Raw genomic sequence first — 13040 nt, 5'->3', positions numbered from 1 at the left:
AATGTATACACTCGTCACCGGGTTCCACTTCCAAAAATCTCAGACGACTGCCGGTATTCTACGTGAATTCAAATATGATCATGCTGACTGTCGTCTACGGAAGATAGCAATTTGTCGAGTTCCCAGCCGCTCTTGGGATTACTCGAACTATGAAGTTATTGCTATCTTCGACAAGCTTGTTGCCTTCCTTACTTCCACGCTGTAACACCCCGGATGTAACTTTCCATATTTGTAACTCCAACTCTTGCCATTTTCGGCTATGTGCTATGATATTCCCTTCGTGGTCGGGTTTTGTTTTTCATTCTGCATTTTGCTCATGTCATGCATCTCATATCATGTCATCATGTGCATCTCATTTGCATACGTGTTCGTTTCATGCATCCGAGCATTTTCCCCATTGTCCGTTTTGCAATCCGGCACTCCCACATCCTCCGGCGCACCCCTCTTGTTTCTTTTCGTGAGCGGGTGTTGAACGTTCCTGGAATGGACCGAGTCTTGCCAAGTGGCCTTGGTATACCACCGGTAGACCACCTGTCAAGTTTCGTTCCATTTGGAGGTCGTTTGGTACTCCAACGGTTAACCGGGTAACCGCAAAGTCCTTTTGTGTGTTGCAACAAAACCCCCCTCCAAACAGCCCACAAACCCATCTAAGTCACATCCATGCTCTAGGTCGTTCGATCACGATCGTGTGGGCGAAAATCGTGCTCCATTTGGAGTCTCCTAGCTCCCTCTACCTATAAACACACCTCCCCCTCCGAAATCCGGGTCAAACCCTGGTTCATTTCCCCTCCGCGCCGCCGGACGCTTCTTCCGTGGCCCGAGCCGCGCCCGCGCCTCCTCGCCGCCCTCCGCCGCCAGCGATGCCTCGTCGCCGGCCGGCGCTCCTCGCCGCCCGTGTCCGCGGGCACCGCCGCCGTTCGCCGCGCCCGAGCGCACCCGCACCCGCGCCGCCGCGTCCCCCCGTCGCTGGCGCCGCGCCCCTTCTTCCTCCTCCCCGGCGACGCCTCCTCCGGCCGCCCCGTCCTCCGTCTCCGGCAGCCACCCCGGCGAGCCCTAGCCGAGCGCCCAATCCAGATCTGGACAGTGGGTTGACTTCTCCTCTCCCCCGAATTCTTCTAAGTCTCATATTTTTACATTATATGCCTCTGTTCATTGCATCATAACTCTCTGCATATAGCTCCGTTTCATGCGTGTAATATGTCGAAATGTTCATCTCGAGTTTCTCTTCATTTTGTTCCATTATGCCATGTTCATTTGAGTCCATGTTGATGCCCAAATCTCTGGTGCAAGAGTGCTATATGCTGTTAACTGCTGTTACTTATCAGAACATGAGGATTTGTTATTTTTGTTGCATTTGATGCGTGCATCTTATGGGCATGAGCTCTACATGTGTTTTGATGTATGCCATGCCATCTTTACAGAGGTGTATGCCATGTATTTTTGTGATCTCTGTGGTGACTAGCACAAGCATGCAAACTAGGCTTCGTGATGTTTCTGATTTCAGGGACTTAGTAATTTTACCGTCTGTGACTGCTGTTATTTTGTTGCTATGTATCTTTGTGGCTACAGAGAGATCAATGCTTCTTTTGCTGATGTTCAGTAAAGATGTTTTGTAGATATAGTTGTGCTATATCCAGTCATGCCCCTGTTTGAAATTATGGAGTGCCGTAGCATGTCTTAATCTTGCTCTACTTTTGCTATAAAATATTTCTGGCAGATTGTTTACGTGTTACTCAATTTTACCAAGGTTGTTGTAGTTGTTTCATACATGGTATGTATTTTCTCTTGCCATGGATAGCTTCATAAACATGCCATCTTGCTGTAGGCATGCTTTTTTTGTCATCCATTGCCTTGTGATGAGTGAATCAAGCTCACCAAGATGCCCTCATAATGTCTGTTTTTGCCATGCTCTGTTTTCTGCCAAGTCTGAAACCTGTTAACGAAACTTGCTATGTTACATGGTTGCCATCATATCTTCTGATCCTTTTTGGCTCATGGTCAGTAAAGGACTTTTGTCATATGCATTTAGTAGATTCATGCCATGCCTTGTTTTGCTATGTTAAGTTCCTGTAGCATGTCGATTGCTTGCTCTGAACATTGCTACCTGATGTTGTTTCTGCCATGTCCAGTAATTTTACCGAGTCTGTGAACCTGATATCTTTTGCACTTTTGCCATGCTTGTTTGAACATTCTGTGGTGTGATCTAGCCATAGCTCGGTGTTCATCTTTTTTCAAGCATCTCCTGTAGATTACTGCCATATGTTTTGTTGCTATCTTGGAGTGCTGTAGCATAGTTACTTGTTGCATTCTAAGTGCTATCATGCTGTTAATCGCAGATTCGTGTCATTCTTGTTTTGCTTGCCATTTGCAAACCGTGCATCCGTTTCCGGTGATCTTTATATCGATTTCGACCGAAATCATCTCATCTTTCCAGTGGCATACTTGGTTTGCCAAGTTACTGCCTTGTTCATCATTTTTCTTCCGGAGCACGCATATGCATCGCATACCACATCTCGCATATCATACATGTTTTGCATCATGTTGCTTGTGCATTTCCCGTGATTGATTGTGGTTTCATTGCTTTGGTTCTTGCTCTGGGTAGAGCCGGGAGATGAGTTCGTGAACAAGGAACCTGTTGAGTACGCTTACGAGGATCAAGCTTTCGACAACTCTGAGAACCTTGCAGGCAAGATGACCATACCCTCGAAATCACTTCTATCTTTGCTTTGCTAGTTCTTCGTTCTATTGCTATGCTGTGCTACCTACCACTTGCTATATCATGCCTTCCATATTGCCATGTCAAGCCTCTAACCATCCTTTCCTAGCAAACCGTTGTTTGGCTAAGTTACCGCTTTTGCTCAGCCCTTCTTATAGCGTTGCTAGTTGCAGGTGAAGTTGAAGTTGGTTCCATGTTGGAACATGGATATTTTGGAATATCACAATATATCTTATTTAATTAATGCATATATATATTTGGTAAAGGGTGGAAGGCTCGGCCTTATGCCTGGTGTTTTGTTCCACTCTTACCGCCCTAGTTTCCGTCATACCGGTATTATGTTCCTTGAGTTTGCGTTCCTTACGCGGTTGGGTGATTTATGGGACCCCCTTGACAGTTCGCTTGAATAAAACTCCTCCAGCAAGGCCCAACCTTGGTTTTACCATTTGACCACCTACCACCTACACTTCCCTTGGGTTTTCGCGAGCCCGAGGGTCATCTTTATTTTAGACCCCCACGGGCCAGTGCTCCTTCGAGTGTTGGTTCGAACCGAGCTGCCTGCGGGGCCACCTTGGGGAAACTTGAGGACTGGTTTTACTCGTAGCTAGTCTCATCTGGTGTTGCCCTGAGAACGAGATATGTGCAGCTCCTATCGGGATTTGTCGGCACATCGGGCGGCTTTGCTAGTCTTGTTTTACCATTGTCGAGATGTCTTGTAAACCGGGATTCCTAGACTGATCGGGTCTTTCCGGGAGACGGTTTATCCTTCGTTGACCGTGAGAGCTTATAATGGGCTAAGTTGGGACACCCCTGCAGGGTATTATCTTTCGAAAGCCGTTCCCGCGGTTATGAGGCAGATGGGAATTTGTTAATGTCCGGTTGTAGAAAACTTGTCACTTGACTTAATTAAAATACATCAACCGTGTGTGTAGCCGTGATGGTCTCTTCTCGGCGGAGTCCGGGAAGTGAACACGGTTTGAGTTATGCATGAACGTAAGTAGTTTCAGGATCACTTCTTGATCATTTCTAGCTTCGCGGCCGTTGCGTTGCTTCTCTTCTCGCTCTCACTTGCGTATGTTAGCCACCATATATGCTTAGTGCTTGCTGCAGCTCCACCTCATTACACCATCCTTTCCTATAAGCTTAAATAGTTTTGATCTCGTGGGTGTGAGATTGCTGAGTCCTCGTGACTCACAGATTCTACCAAAACAGTTGCAGGTGCCGACGATGCCAGTGCAGATGACGCAACCGAGCTCAAGTGGGAGTTCGATGAGGAACGTGGTCGTTACTATGTTTCTTTTCCTAATGATCAGTAGTGGAGCCCAGTTGGGACGATCGGGGATCTAGCATTTGGGGTTATCATATTTTCATTTGGATTTTGACCGTAGTCGGTCTATGTGTGGATTTTGGATGATGTATGAATTATATTTATGTGTTGTGTGAAGTGGCGATTGTAAGCCAACTCTCGTTATCCCATTCTTGTTCATTACATGGGATTGTGTGAAGATGACCCTTATTGCGACAAAACCACAATGCGGTTATGCCTCTAAGTCGTGCCTCGACACGTGGGAGATATAGCCGCATCGTGGGCGTTACACACGCCTCGATGCATATTGCTCAAAAATCAATTTATGTACACGGATGAGTACTGTGATGCAATTCAATACGAGGGTCTTGTGTTTGCTGCCACCACTTGTGGAACTGTTTTTGCATGGAATCATCATGCTTTCGGTACGTTTGTCTTCCACCGTAATTATAATTGTTTCATCCACATGCATGCGGGTTAGCTAGTTTCCCTTTACTAATTAACCTTCTTGTGTTTCCAAGATCCTGTGAACATTCCACCACCTATACTTGAAAATTTTATTCACGAGCATGAGGACGAGTAGGACCCATATACTCAGTGGCGCCTGGCAACTTATTCTGATGGATCACCTCTTCTTGTCTGTATATGGGGCACTACTGATGTTACTAAGGAAGCAGGTGTTGTCTCGTATGGTCGCACTCTCCGGACCTATTCCAACATCTGTTGCAGGGTATTCAGGATGGATACTAGTGTACTAGCGCCAACACCTTCTCCCTTGTTCAGTATTGAAAGTCTTGGAGGAAACTCGCTCTTCCTTGGACAAAACTATCCAATGATGGTGGAAGGCGATCCAGCTGTTGTTGACACAATGTTACTACCATTTATGAGAAGCAACTGTACTTATACCTCGGACATTACTATGCTTCCCTACCGTCCCAATATGGGTCCTGACATAGGCTGCTTCAGCCTCGATGATCAGTCCTGCATTGGTCTCGAGATTGACAGTAGCTGGCCCTTCACAGAGAATCACTTCTGGTTCAAAGCAAGCGTTTCCAACGCCGATGAGTCATTGAGCTAAAGTTCATTTCATCGCTTTGTTATTTGTTGTGTGAGAAAAACTTTACTAGAATGTTTTGTTGGAAATGATCTATAATCCAACGTGTATCCTTGTTGTCGTTGTGGGTTGATGACTTGTTGTATGTAATCAATGGTACATTTGCATATGCGTCCATGAACTCACGCATGCTAGTGGTGTCCATATGAACAGTGCTAGTGATTTTAGTTGCAAAAATTAGATAGTGCTAGTGATTTGTAGCTGCATATTTTGACAAATCGCAGTGCTACAAGGTTGACAAATGGCAATGTTAGTAGATAAAAAAATGTCAATCTTTCCAGTTTGAGAAATGGCAACATACCCAAAATGACAGACATGCAAATCTTACCCAATTGTTTGTACGTGGTTGCACACGGGTCATCCAAAATAACTGTTTGCGTTGAAGGGATGCAGAAATCCTGCTCGGCACATTTTCCCATGGCTTCCTGGGGAAGCTGTCGGTTTGCATACGGGTGTTCTAACTAAAACGTTTGCGATGAGTGTTTTATATTTAAAAACCGTTGACGTTTTTTTAAGAAATTCATTTGATAAGTCTATACATTAAGAGAGAAAAACGCAAGTTCGTTCAAACCATATCTTTCATTCAGTCACACTGCGAATTTATATTCATATGATCGAGAATTCAAGATACAGTATTAAACCCCAAAAAAATATTTCCAGCGGCGGCGGAGGCGGCGTGCCGCACCGTCGTTCTCGTTGTCGTCCTCCGGGACGCCATTGTTGAAGTCTTCAAGGAAGAACAAAATGTTCTTCACTTGAAAATCAAACATCATGTCGTCGCGCGATCGACGGGCGAGGCGCGGGAGGACGGCAACTGGCACCGCTGAGAGGTAGCGGTCGACGGCAGCGTCCCACGCCGCTGAGGGGGGGCGCACGGGCACAGCGGGTGCAGCCAAACGCACGGGGACCGGCGCCGCAGTGGGTGGAGGGGCGCGCACTGGTGAGGCGGGTGCAGCCAAACGCACGGGGGCCGGCGCCACGGTGGGTGGAGGGGCGCTCACGGGCACGGGCACATGCGCTGGCGCTGGCATGTACACGAGCTCGCGCGGGTCTGCGGAGACCTCGCTGATGCCCGCGGCTTCCAGCTCTGCGATAGTGCTCGGCGACCAGCCCGTCAATGCTACGGGGATGGTCGCTGGCGCGGGCGCGGGGATGGGAGCTGGGATGGGAGCGGGGGAAGGAGCCGTCGCGGCCAGCTCGTTCTGGGCCATGTCCATGAGGCCCCATTCCTCCTTATTTTCTATCTCCTCCGGCTCGGAGTCGACTTCACCAAACTTGAAGACTAGTGGCAGATGATCATTCTGCGCCATGGCGGTGGAGGTCTGCGGGGGGAGGGGAATGGGAGGCAAATGGTAAGGCCGCCCGTATTAAACAGCGGTTCGAGCGCCATTAATGGAGAGGAAGGCGGGCAGCCATCGAAGTCAAATGGCTCGCTTCCCAGTGAGCCTTCGCAGCATACAACACGCACGCTTCCCGGTGAGCATGCGCATTGGAGGACAGCTTGCACGCCTCTCGGTCAGCCTGCGCACCGGACTGCGCTCGCACGCCTCCCGTTCAGTCAAGGTCAAGCAGCTGTCCGCACGACACCTCCTACAGCCATTAAAACCAAGACACGTGGCGTCACGTGAATCGTTAACAGAACGCACATGATTTGAATTATACAAACGTTTGAGATATTAAAGTGGCAGCTAATTTTTCAAAATGCCTTTGTTGGCTGTCATTATTCGAGTGCGCCTTCTCTCAAAATGGACATGAAAAATACCACATCATGTCGGGTCCATTCCATTATACCATGCCAAGTTTCATGAAATTCAGACGAGTTTTGGATTTACTAGAATTTAAAAACCAGGCATCTCAATGTTTTGTCGGCAATCAACGATGCCTTGGTGTTTGAAATTCATTCACATTTCTTGCATGGGACCTAAGCATGCACCCAAGGACACAGATTTGATTTTTCAACCAATTTATATGCACTAGAGCATGTGCATGTAGTTCAAATTTGACTTATGCACATAAATGCATTGAAAACTCAGTTAATGCATAAAAATGTCCAAAAGAACCCCAAAAAATCACAAAAATTGACACAACACTCCTGTTGTTGACACGAGAAAAATTTTGGAAGCAATAAGAGGCATTGGATATCGTTTCGTCCCCAAAGGTGGGACGTTCCCTACCCAAACCATGATGCTTGTTGTGAGAAGCTCTGGTTTGTGAGAAGCATATACCCAAACCTGCCCCAACGGGACAAAAAATTTACCACGGCATGTTGATGCCGCTCCATGAAAGCATGCCAAGTTTCATGAATTTCAGACGATTTTTGGATTTACTAGAATTTAAAAGCGGGGCATCTCAATGTTTTGCCGGCAATCAACGGTGCCCTGGTGTTTGAAATTCATTCCCATTTCTTGCATGGGACCTAAGCATGCACCAAAGGACACAGATTTGGTTTTTCAACAAATTTATATGCACTAGAGCATGTGCATGTAGTTCAAATTTGAATTCTGCACATAAATGCATTGAAAACTCAGTTAATGCATAAAATGTCCAAACGAACCCCCGGAAATCCCAAAAATTGACACAACACTCCTATTGTTCTATGTTGACACGAGAAAATTTTTGAAAGCAATAAGAGGCAATGGATATCGTTTCGTCCCCAAAGGTGGGACGTTCCCTACCGAAACCATCATGCTTGTTGTGAGAAGCTCTGGTTTGTGAGAAGCATATACCGAACCTGCCCCAAATGGGACAAATTTTTTAACACGGCATGTTGATGCCGCTCCATGATAGCATGCCAAGTCTCATGAATTTCAGACGAGTTTTGAATTTACTAGAATTTAAAAACCAGGCATCTCAACATTTTGCCGGCAATCAACAATGCCCTGGTGTTTGAATTTCATTCCCATCTCTTGCATGGACCTAGAAATTCACAAGGACACAGATTAGATTTTTCAACCAACCTTAGTGCATTGGAGCATGTGCATGTAGTTCAAATTTGAATTATGCACATAAATGCATTGAAAACTCAGTTAATGCATAGAAATGTCCAAACGAACCCCGAAAAATCCCAAAAATTGACACAACACTCCTGTTATTCTATGTTGACACGAGAAATTTTTTGAAAGAAATAAGAGGCAATGGATATCGTTTCGTTCCCAAAGGTGGGACGTTCCCTACCGAAACCATCATGCTTGTTGTGAGAAGCTATGGTTTGTGAGAAGCATATACCCGAACCTGCCCCAAATGGTACAAATTTTTTAACACGGCATGTTGATGTCGCTCCATGATAGCATGCCAAGTTTCATGAATTTCATACGAGTTTTGGATTTACTAGAATTTAAAAACCAGGCATCTCAACTTTTTGCCGGCAATCAAAAGTGCCCTGGTGTTTGAATTTCATTCCCTTCTCTTGCATGGGACCTAGAAATTCACCCAAGGACACACATGTGATTTTTCAACCAACCTTAGTGCATTGGAGCATGTGCTTGTAGTTCAAATTTGAATTATGCAAAATGCCTAGAAAACCCAGTTAATGCATAAAAAAGGCCAAACGAACCCCCAAAAATACCAAGATTGAACACAACACTCCTGTTGTTCTATGTTGACACTAGAAATTTTTTGAAAGCAATAAGAGGCAACGGATATCGTCCCGTCCCCAAAGGTGGTGCATTCCCTATCGAAACCATCATGCTTGTTGTGAGAAGCTCTGGTTTGTGAGAAGCTTATACCCAAACCTGCCCCAAATGGGACAAAATTTTCACCACGGCATGTTGATGCCGCTCCATGATAGCATGCCAAGTTTCATGAATTTCATACGAGTTTTGGATTTACTAGAATTTAAAAACGAGGCATCTCAACGTTTTGTCGGCAATCAACAATGCCCTGGTGTTTGAATTTCATTCCATCTCTTGCATGGGACCTAGAAATTCACTCAAGGACACACATGTGATTTTTCAACTAACTTTGGTGCATTGGAGCATGTGCTTGTAGTTCAAATTTGAATTATGCACATAAAATGCCTAGAAAACCCAGTTAATATATAAAAAAGGCCAAACGAATCCCAAAAATTCCAAGAGAACACAACACTCCTTTTGTTCTATGTTGACACTAGAAAATTTTTGAAAGCAATAAGAGGCAACGGATATCGTCCTGTCACCAAAGCTGGTACGTTCCCTATCGAAACCATCATGCTTGTTGTGAGAAGCTTATACCCGAACCTGCCCCAAATGGGATAAAATTTTCACCACGGCATATTGATGCCGTTCCATGATAGCATGCCAAGTTTCATGAATTTCAGACGAGTTTTGGATTTACTAGAATTTAAAAACCAGGCATCTCAAGGTTTTGCCGGCAATCAACAGTGCCATGGTGTTTGAATTTCATTCCCATCTCTTGCATGGGACCTAGAAATTCACCCAAGGACACACATGTGATTTTTCAACCAACTTTGGTGCATTGGAGCATGTGCTTGTAGTTCAAATTTGAATTATGCACATAAAATGCCTAGAAAACACAATTAATGTCTAAAAAAGGCCAAACGAACCCCGAAAAATTCATTCCCATTTATTCCATGGGACCTAAGCATGCACTGAAGGACACAGATTTGATTTTTCAACCAATTTGTATGCACCGGAGCATGTGCATGTAGTTTAATTTTAAATTGTGCACCTGAAATGGCTAGAAAACCAGTTTAATGTATGAAATGTCCAAACGAACCCTGAATAATTCCAATTCTTTTACGACACGCATACAGTTGCATGTTGACTGCAGATAAAAGGTCTAGCAATTCAAACACCATCCATTGCCGCTGTGACCCCATTTTGTAGTTCAAATCAAGTAGATCCAACATAGTTTATGCTCACCAACCGTCGGTGTATAGTACGCCTATGGCTTACGCGAGAAGGTGCGTCAGCTACAGTCCACAGCCGGCGTGTCAAGCACACTAGCTCGCTCCCCCAAAACTCCCGCCTCTGCATCCCTCGCAATCTCGAAAATATCTACCACCTGGAAGGTTTTAATGTTTGATAGCACATGATTAGTATGTGCGGACCGTGTGCAATGTCTGTTACTCCCGCTCTACTTCAGTCCCTTGATTCAAATTTTCAGTAGCCCCGGCATTTTACTCCCGCATCTGCATCCCTCGCAATCTCAAAAATATTTGCTCGCCCTTGATCCAAATTTTCAGTAGCCCCGCCTTGTTACTCCCGCCTAGTAAAATTTTCAGTTCCCGCAGTATTTCCTCAAACACAACCTCTGCTCACACAGACACACACAACCCTCGAAACCATTTGTAGGTCGCTGCCATCGCCGGTGCCTCCATCCTCAACCTATGCATGTGTGCCGGGGAGCTCGAGTAGCCAATGGCCAAAAAGAGGTTTATCGCGGCCTTTTCGCCTGACGCCGGCGAGGTGGCCGCCGAGGTGTCCTTGTCATCCTCCGCGGGCCCGATCCGCCGTCGCCGGTCCCCCTATCCGCCCGCCGCCGTGCCCCAACGCCGGTTCGAGGAATTCCCCGTCCTCCCCGGACCCGGCAGCTGAAGAAGTCCTACCTCGGGGTCCGGGAGCGGCGGTGGGGGACGTGGGTCGCCGAGATTACAGATCTAGAGACCCACACCCGCCGGTGGCTCGGTAGCTTCCACACGGCCGAGCTCGTGGCCATGGAGTACGACCGCTGGTAGGTCCGCTACCACGGCGCGGCGGCTAGGCTCAATTTCCCCTTCGGCACACGTCCGGTCCACCTCGTTCCGCCGGAGCCAGGGGTGGTGAGCTCGGCTATGGCGCGGGATGACCGCGAGGTTGGGAGCATCTCGAGGCCGAGGCCGCCGACGAGGCCTACATGCAAGAGCTCCGCCGGCAGCACCCGGAGCTCGTGGAGGCGGAGCGGGTGATCTTTTCCGGCGCGGAGGGCAGCGAGGTTATCGCGCTCTCCTCCGATGACGAGGTCGGAGGCGGCGAGGACGGTGGCGCGGTGGGCGGCGAGGTTATCGCGCTCTCCTCTAATGACGAGGTCAAAGGCGGCAGCGACGGCGACGCGAAGGGCGTCGAGGTGGGCCCCGAGGACGAGGAGATCGACGTCGACGAGTGGAGGAGTGCCTTCCCCAACGACCCCGATGACGGTACTGGCCTGGACCCGGCTCGCGGCACACCGTACATGACGAGGAAGGATTGGCTCGACCTCTACTTCGATCGAAAGTAGTTTAGCTTAGTTTAAATTTATGTTTTATGTTCGGTTATGCAAAACTATCTATGTTTATGTTTGAATGCATGCTACTTTCGGTTGAACCTGCTCTAAACTTGATCAAATTGAAGTTTACAACCTTAAGTTTAGGGGATCGACTAGAAAAGGCCAAAAATTGCTGGAGTATATATATATCCACTAAGGGTTTTAGTCCTTTAACTTTTTAAGGATCGCCTAGAGATGTCCTTATGACTTGTTTATTTCAGTTCTTCACAATGTGATGCTCTATATGTGCAACTATTTGCCGTGCAGTTCAATTTCATCAATAACAGTTTCAACAATACCACTATGAATTACGATATTTGGTTGCTGTTAAGGATATTGCAGTTAACATGCCTTTTCGTTTTTCAATTGTTGTTTAGCAACATGCATTGTACTGAATGACTAAATATGCAATCCCAGGCTACATAGCAACAAGGAAGAGTGTTACCTTAATGTTCTGATGATGTCTAGATATACATGTAATAAAATCTTATATAATGGGATGGATGGAGTGTTGTACTACATCATTTTTCAATTGTTGTTTAGCTTCTAATATTAACTTGGTGCTTTTAGGTACATATATCATTGCCAAAGATCCACACTTCGACCCTTTCTGCGTATGGGGCAATGAGATATTCATGAACCAGCATCAAGTGAGGAAACTGATAAAGATTGTTACTAAAATGGGTCAAAAGATGTCAATCGAACTATTTGTTTACACTTTATGCAAGACAACAGTGAACTGCAGGATGGTAAGTAAGAACCCTGTAGCCTTCTTTTTACTGCCCGTAATGAGTTGTGTTAGATGACAATATCTGAATCTTTTTTCTTTTGCAGTGGATCCTGAAGCAGTTTACTCAAGATTACCTCTCAAACTACATGATTGGCGGCCGGCCATCACAAGGGGTTGGACTAGAGTCCTGCATGCCTTCTGCATCCAGGAGAGCACAATAGGGCCATTCCGCTTCACCTTGTTCAGCAACTGGAATGTCTGTCGCCTCTTTCTTTACCATCTGTAATAGTACAAGTATAGAACCCTGGTACATCATTCTTTATTTGGTGCTTTTGTAATTCTTAAACATGTGTACCTGTGAATCGAATAATGCATTGGTTGTTTGAACCTGATGGATATGAATAAAGCTATAGCCTACTTTCAAGTTTAAATTAGGTACAATTTTAAATAGCAGCAATTAAATTAGGGCGAAATTACGTTGTGCAGGTCATTACGGCACACACGGTTGGTAAAACACAAACTTTTGTGATATACACCATAATCCGAGACGGTTCACAGAGAGGAAACGTGTGCAAGCATGCACACAGTTGCCTTTTGCAAAGCGTGTGTGATGTCAGACACTATCACATACGGTGCGGGAAAAGTAAATGTGTGTGATTGTCTACCTATCGTACACGGTTTATAATCATGAACTATTTGTGATGTGCCAGGCATCGTAAATCTCCTGTGCCTAGAATCTTCCTAGAAACCTGTCGTGCCTGGAATCTGCCTGGTTTTAGGTAGAACCACAAAACTCCGACTGTGATGGCAATGAACGAGTGGCAAGGATGAAGCGTTTGGGATATTCGAGATATCGGAAACGGCTATTCAGGGACAACTGTATGCATCAAGGCTCCCTATCCCTGACGATTTCTGGGTCTTGTGGGAAGGACCCCCCTATCGCCCACACTCACTT

The sequence above is a fragment of the Triticum aestivum genome, chromosome 7D (assembly GCF_018294505.1).
Source record: "Triticum aestivum cultivar Chinese Spring chromosome 7D, IWGSC CS RefSeq v2.1, whole genome shotgun sequence".
Taxonomy (NCBI): Eukaryota; Viridiplantae; Streptophyta; class Magnoliopsida; order Poales; family Poaceae; genus Triticum; species Triticum aestivum.
Note: the sequence above shows the minus strand (reverse complement) of the source record.